The sequence below is a fragment of the Marmota marmota genome, unplaced genomic scaffold (assembly GCF_001458135.2).
Source record: "Marmota marmota marmota unplaced genomic scaffold, marMar, whole genome shotgun sequence".
NCBI lineage: Eukaryota > Metazoa > Chordata > Mammalia > Rodentia > Sciuridae > Marmota > Marmota marmota.
In genome coordinates, this window is record NW_026000142.1 from 2,815,999 (window position 1) to 2,822,770 (window position 6,772).

The window sequence follows — 6,772 nt, forward strand, 5'->3', positions numbered from 1 at the left end:
GGGGGGGGGGGGGTGATATAGGGGTTGGAATGCTAGGCAATCATTCTACCACTGATCTATATTCCTAGCTGGAATTTGTCATTTCTTTTTAAAAAAACCCAAAAAAACGGTGTCATCTGTGAGACTTTACTTCACAGTTTGGATTGGTTGGGATTAAAGGGAAGAATAATTAAAACAGCAATGTTTCTCTGCTTAGACTTTATCAAAGAATCATTAACTTGTAATAAAAGAAATGAGAAAGACCGAAGTACATTCATGTAGCATATTACAACGTTTCGGTCAGCGAAGGACTACATATAATAATGATCCCATTAGATTATGTCACCTAGTGATGTTGTGCCATCTTAATTTGTGTGAGCATACTCTGTAGTCTTTGCGCTGGGCTCTTATTTAAATCTACTGAGAGTTGCCTGTGTATATGATTGACCATTATGTCCTCCACAGATAACAAATTTTGAGATATTTCTCATAATGTTCTATCACTGAATGATGCATGACTCTACTCAGTGTTGCCTTTATTTTTTGTTATGCTTTTCTTTCCCTTTGCCCAGTCCTACCCTTCTCCAAATTCAGGCAGCTTAGTTTCTAGTCACTATAAGAGCAGAGCTTTTTAATCTCTGTTGAATTGACTTGAACAACCATTTTAACAAGTATGTTCTACTATCTAATCTTCAAGTATATTCAAATTGATCTTATCCCATTCTCCATTTCTTCTTCTCCTTTCAGCCTTTGCTTTTTCATATTTAACACTGTATGTATCGGCCTACAGACATTCTAGGAAAAGCAGTAAGATGAAATTAATAAAAAGTTACAATGTACCTCCACAGTGGAATTGTAGAGGCTTTAATTATTTGGAACTACAAAAAATACCACTAAATTTCAAAAGTGTGTTTTAAAATAGACAGAATCTCTATCCCCTGAGACTGTCAAAGTAACTTCTCTCTAGTGATCTGTAAATTATTCTTCTTTTAAAAAGTCAATCCATAATTAGACTGGAGAAGGAAGGATATGATCATGGTAGTTTTAATTGCTCCCTAAGTGTATTTTACCAAAGTAATACATTTTTTTTTTTTAAATTGGAAAAGGAGGACAGTATGTTACAGACTATATTATTGAAAGTAGAGAAACCAAAAGCATTTCTTATGGCATATTGTTTTAAGTAATGTTAATAATTTGTATGTCTACTAATGAAGTATAGAGATTTTAAGGAAATTCTATTTAGAGTTGAATACTTGATTTTTTTGAATATGTATCTTTAGAAATATTCTTCCTCTATTTTCTGAATATCAGTGTACCAGGGAGACTATGATGATGACTATTAGGAGGATAATACAAAAAGAATAAGTCAAGGACCCCATGAACCAAATAAATGAAAATCAGAGAAATCAAAGATGAGCTGAAAAAGGAATGTTTTGTTTTAATCAAAGTGCCCATTTGTCAATTTCTTGTGATTTGAGTTTCTACAGTACTAAATTTGTTCATCTGTGCAGCAGGAGGTGTTAGCTATTGCACACTTCCCCCTGTTGAGCCAACATACTGTTAAGGGCAGTCATGTTATCCAAAACACTTATCCAAAGCAAGTTTAGAGAAGTTTGTTGGGCAGCTATGGATAGCCTTTGCAGTCAAGTCAGCTGTAGGAGTTAATGTTTGAGAAATTTTTAATAATAACCTCATTTACATTTGTGCCATGCCAGGAAAGGAGTATGGTATGCCAAGATGTATATTTAAATGAATTTGTTCCTGCAGCCAATTTTCTGTTTATTCTGTAGGTCAGAAATAATAGGTGTAGACAAGTGTTCATGTTTCACTTGGTTATGGAGTGACAATGGTGGTGTTGTAAAATCCCTAATTCACACTGGGCTCTTATTTCAATCTGTTGAGAGTTGCCTGTGTATATGATTGACCATTATTATGTCCTCCACAGATAACAAATTTTGATGGGGGACAGCACCAGTTTCCTGTGAGTCACCTTATAAAGTAGGAGTCATAAGCAGAGAAGCAGTGGTAGAATTTCTTCAAGCTCTACTACTGCATTATTGCATGATTGAAAGGCTACTAACAGAACTAGAACTACTGAATTTTTTTTTTTTTGCTTTGGTTTTCTTATTCAGTTTCTAGCATAATTTAACTTGAAAACCTTCACTATATGTTTTGACTACTGGTGTTTTAAAGCAAGGAATCCAAATACTAAGATCTAAAAGCCTAATCCTTTAGAAAGAGTTAGATTATAATTTGAACAGTGGTTCATACCTTGAATGTCCATGAAATTGAAATTTGTTTATAGTGTCAAATAGAGGTTATAGATAAGATTATGTAGGGATTTAGGTTTAACGTGATGTATCCAGTATTCATTTAAACTATCTGTTGAAGATATCAACTGTGAAAATCTGATTATAGCTTTTTCTTGTTGTGCATCCATAGAAGGTACAGGAAAGGAAGGACAGAGGTTTCATGACAAAAGAAATCTTGATTTATTACCTTGAGAAAGCTGCTTATGTCTAGCATGTCATCTGCTTCTGGGGAGAAACCTCCCTTGTGAATTTTACTTTGATGTCCCCTATGTTGTAGAGTCCCAAGAATCTTAAATCCACAGCTTCCAACTTAAGAAGGACCCCTTAAGTCTCAAGATGTGAAGTTTTGCTGCAGTGTAGGGAGTAAGAAGGGTGTGGTCCCTTCTAATAGGGCTCACAGGTAGCCTTTCTCTAGTTTTATTTCCAACAGACCCAAGTCTTTGGGTTCTAGATTGGTGAAAAGTCAGGTAGTCATTAGTTGGTGGATCATGGAAGGTTTATTTTATTTGGTGAGAATACTCTTTGGGATAATATGGTTAAAGCCTGTAATACTGAGTTACTTTAGAGTTTATATGAGCAAGAGATATGAGACTTTTATTAGTAGCATGGGTTACTCAGTTGCTATTTCATAAGAGGTTAATTTGTGTTATCCAGTAGGGGTGGATCTAATTGTCATCATAGCCAATGGCAATACCTTTGGCCAAGCAGTTTAGTTAATCCAGTTAACTTTGCCAATTTCACTTTTAAAATGCAATTCATCCTTTTAACATTCCTAGAAGATTGAGGATGATAGGGACAATGGTAGTGTCATTCTATTTGTAATACTTGGTTTCATTACTTATCTAGTGAAATGAGTACTTCTATTCCTGGAAGTTTCTTCAGGAATGCTCTATAAAGGAAACACATTTTCTAGTAACTTTTTAGCTACTGCAGCATTGACCTACTGCATAAGAAAGCTTTTCAACTGGAGAACGTACAATTACAAGAGAATTTTGCTATCTATGGCAGATGGCAATGAAATCTGTAAGTGGTCCTGTGATCCAGCAGGTGATAGAAATGTACCCTAAGGTTTTTATTGTCCTCCTAGGGTTATAGGTTTGACAAATCAAGCATTAATTATAAAACCTTTTCTGAAGTTCTAAAAGTCATTATACTATTTTTTTCATAATTTATATAATTTTCTCTACTTCATGATAAGTTTTTAAAATGAAAACTACAAGGACCAAGTAGCCATCCATGAGTCTTTGCTTAAAATTAAATGTTTATTTTTTCAGATACCAATTTTGTTTTCCCAAATCAGGCATATAGCACTGTTTATTAAATAGGTTATTGTTGGTGATTAGACTTGGATCATAGGTATTTTTTTGAAACTATATATACTGACAGGTTTATTAGTAGCTGACTGAGCATGAAAATCTGTCTGAGGATTTCCTTTTTATATTTAAACACTTCTTGTTTTGCTTAAAGTTGGTTTAGCAGTGTTTTAGTCAGCTTTTTCACTGCTGTGACTAAAAGACCCGATCAGAACAACTGTAGAGGAGAAAAGTTTTATTTGAGGGCTCATGCTTTCAGAGGTCTTAGTCCATAGAAGGCCAGCTCCATTCCTTGGGGCTGAAGGTGAGGCTGAACTTCATGGTGGGAGAGTGTGACATGATCAGAAGGCAGAGAGAGAGACTTGCTCTCTAGAGGCTAAATATATATCCCATGGTCACGCCTCCAATAAACCACTTCTTCCAGCCACACTCCACCTATTTCCTGCTACTACTCAGTTAATTCCTTCAGAGATCAACTCGATGATTAGGTTAAGACTATAATCCAATCATTTCTCCTCCAAACCTTCTTGCATTGTCTCGTATGTGAGCTTTTGGGGGATACCACATCTGAACTGTAACAAGAAATTTTATGAACCAGTTTCTTTTTTCTTTTCTTTCTTTCTTTTTAACAGCTTGTAAACTTTCTTTATTATAGGTTCATCTAAGTCTCCTTCATCTACACTGGACGAGTTGGTGACCTAGAGATGTTACGAAAGGGAAAAAATAAATCCTTCAGTAACTGGAAAAAACACAAGTCTAACCCATATCATTTAAAAAGATGAAATTAAGTATAAGTCTGTTTTAGAAAAATTAAAACCAATTTTAAAATTAATTTTAAATAATAATTTTTAAGAGTTACTCAAAATTCAGTAGGCAACTCCATTTCCTGAATTTCCAGTCAACCTAGAGTTGACTAGAGTTCTAGGAATTCTTACCAGTCCAATTGCATGAGCTTAATCTTATCAGGAACCTGTACCTATCAGAGTTATTTCCATGAATCCCTTTAAAGGTAAAATTCTTCCAGTTTATAGTTGCTCCCAATTCTTTTAGCATAGTGCCTGTTTACTAGAGTAGAGCAATTGTCTGCCATGACAAAACTTAAAATAGACTTTCTTAAAGATCTGAGGAGAAATAAATAGATCTTAATGTCTCTAAGCCATAATTGGGCACCTTTCTGTGGAACAAAGGAAGGAGCACTAGATTTGTAGAGACGAGAGAGTAACTGTATATCCCTGTGATTAGAAATGAATGAAGCAATAGACAGAGTTGAAAGGTCCAAAAGTCAAAAAGAAACTCAAATTTGAAAATGTTGATTGAAAAGTAATTATGCAACAAAAAAATATTTTTTAAAACCTTAGGTCTATTTCTCTTGCTATCATGATATGCACTGCCCTATGTTTTCAAATTCTTTAAAATATTAATATAATAAAACAGTTTCCTTACTATCATTAATATCCATTATTAGAGCTCTTTATGAATACTTATAATGGATTTTGTGTGAGATTTTTCTACCATACAATGTATGTGAGTAGGGCTGGGGCTGAAGCTCAGTGGGAGAGTACTTGCCTCGCACATGTGAGGCACTGGGTTCAAGCGTTGGCACCACATTAAAAAAAATGTGAGTGATTGACAGTCTTTTGGGGTATGCCGTCACAAGTGGAAATTGTAGTTATATAAAGTGGTTTGTAAAATAATATAGCCATGATTATAAAGAATTTTTTTGGTGAAATTTCTTTTTTCCTTTTCTGTCTCATTTTGTTATTGATTTCTTTTTAAACGTATTTGTTCTTTCTAGATATACATGGCAGTAGAGTATATTTTGACATATTATACATACATAAAATAGGTATAATTTGTTTCAATTAGGATCCCATTATTATGGTTGTGTGTGATGTGGAGTTACATTAGTTGTATATTCATATATAAGAATAGGAAAGATATGTCAGATTCATTCTACTGTCTTTCCTCTTCCCATCCTCCCTCTCTTCCCTTCATTTCCCTTTTTCTGCTAATCTTCTCCTCCCTTGTGGATTAGCATCCACATATCAGAGAGAACATTCTTCCTTTGTTTTTTGGGGACTGGCTTCTTTCACTTAGCATGATAGTCTCCAATTTCATCCATTTACTGGCAAATGCCATAATTTCATTCTTCTTTATGGATGAGTAATATTCCACTGTGTATATATACCACATTTTCTTTATCCATTCATCTGTTGAAGGGCACCTAGGTTGGTTCCATATCTTGGCTTTTGTGAATTGAACTGCTATAAATATTGATGTGGCTCCATCACTATAGTACGCTGATTTTAAGTCCTTTGGGTATGAACTGAGGAGTTAGGATAGCTAGGTCAAATGGTGGTTCCATTCCAAGTTTTCTGGGGAATCTCCATACTGCTTTCCAGAGTGTTTGCACCAATATCCAGCCTCACCAGCAATATATAAATGAACCTTTCCCCCCACATCCTTGCCACATTTATTGTTACTTTATGTTTGATAATTGCCATTATGACTGGAGTGAGATGGAATCTCAGTGTAGTTTTGATTTGCATTTCTCTAATTTCCAGAGATGTTAAACATTTTTTCATATAATTTTGGCCATTCATATTTTTTCTGTGTAGTGCCTGTTCAGTTTCCTAGCCCATTTATTGATTGGGTTTTTTGTTTTGTTTTGTTTTTGGTGTTAAAAAAAAAAACAACTTTTTTTTTTTTTTCAGAATAACAACAGGCTGTCTTTTTTTTTTTTTTTGTAATTTTTTCCTTTCTTCCTTTAGTTTTCTTTCTTTATTTTTTTTTAATTTTTATTGTTGGTTATTCAAAACATTACATAGTTCTTGATATATCATATTTCACACTTTGATTCAAGTGGGTTATGAACTCCCATTTTTACCCCGTATACAGATTGCAGAATCACATCAGTTACATATCCATTGATTTACATATTGCCATACTAGTGTCTGTTGTATTCTGCTGCCTTTCCTATCCTCTACTATCCCCCCTCCCCTCCCCTCCCCTCCCCTCTTCTCTCTCTACCCCCTCTACTGTCATTGAGTTCTCCCCCTTGTATTTTTTTCCCTTTCCCCTCACTTCCTCTTGTATGTAATTTTGTATAACCCTGAGGGTCTCCTTCCATTTCCATGCAATTTCCCTTCTCTCTCCCTTTCCCTCCCA

At 34.7% G+C, this 6,772-nt stretch overlaps 1 protein-coding gene and 1 long non-coding RNA gene across 2 annotated transcripts in view; both read left to right on the plus strand.

The window, feature by feature from the left end:
* Sdhaf3 (succinate dehydrogenase complex assembly factor 3) overlaps window positions 1–6,772 on the plus strand; it is a 67,426-nt gene that overhangs the window by 31,044 nt on the left and 29,610 nt on the right. The window lies entirely within an intron of this gene.
* Window positions 1–6,772, plus strand: part of LOC107144461 — a 21,284-nt gene that overhangs the window by 883 nt on the left and 13,629 nt on the right. Inside the window, exon 2 of the long non-coding RNA XR_001503801.2 lies at window positions 1,700–1,706. This is a non-coding gene — a long non-coding RNA (uncharacterized LOC107144461). The remainder of the gene's footprint in view (window positions 1–1,699; window positions 1,707–6,772) is intronic.